The sequence below is a fragment of the Penaeus monodon genome, chromosome 24 (assembly GCF_015228065.2).
Source record: "Penaeus monodon isolate SGIC_2016 chromosome 24, NSTDA_Pmon_1, whole genome shotgun sequence".
NCBI classification, from domain to species: Eukaryota; Metazoa; Arthropoda; class Malacostraca; order Decapoda; family Penaeidae; genus Penaeus; species Penaeus monodon.
In genome coordinates this window covers 2,763,257-2,763,469 of record NC_051409.1, presented here as the reverse complement: position 1 = coordinate 2,763,469, position 213 = coordinate 2,763,257, and positions in this window count along the sequence as shown.

Here is a 213-nt window from a genome sequence, read left to right as displayed (position 1 = left end):
TATGACCACACTGTTATTTTCCCTTCCACTGAACTCTTAATTAGCGTAGCCACAGCGGGGAACCAAGGCAGTCATTAGGCTAAGTAAAGGAAATCCTGTCATATACATTACACGGCCACCTGCGCACGCGATTAGTCCCTCCAATTTTCAAAGTACAGGTTATAAAAAATAGATAAAGGCAAGGGAGTGGCTGTAGGGAGGGATTAGAGAAGG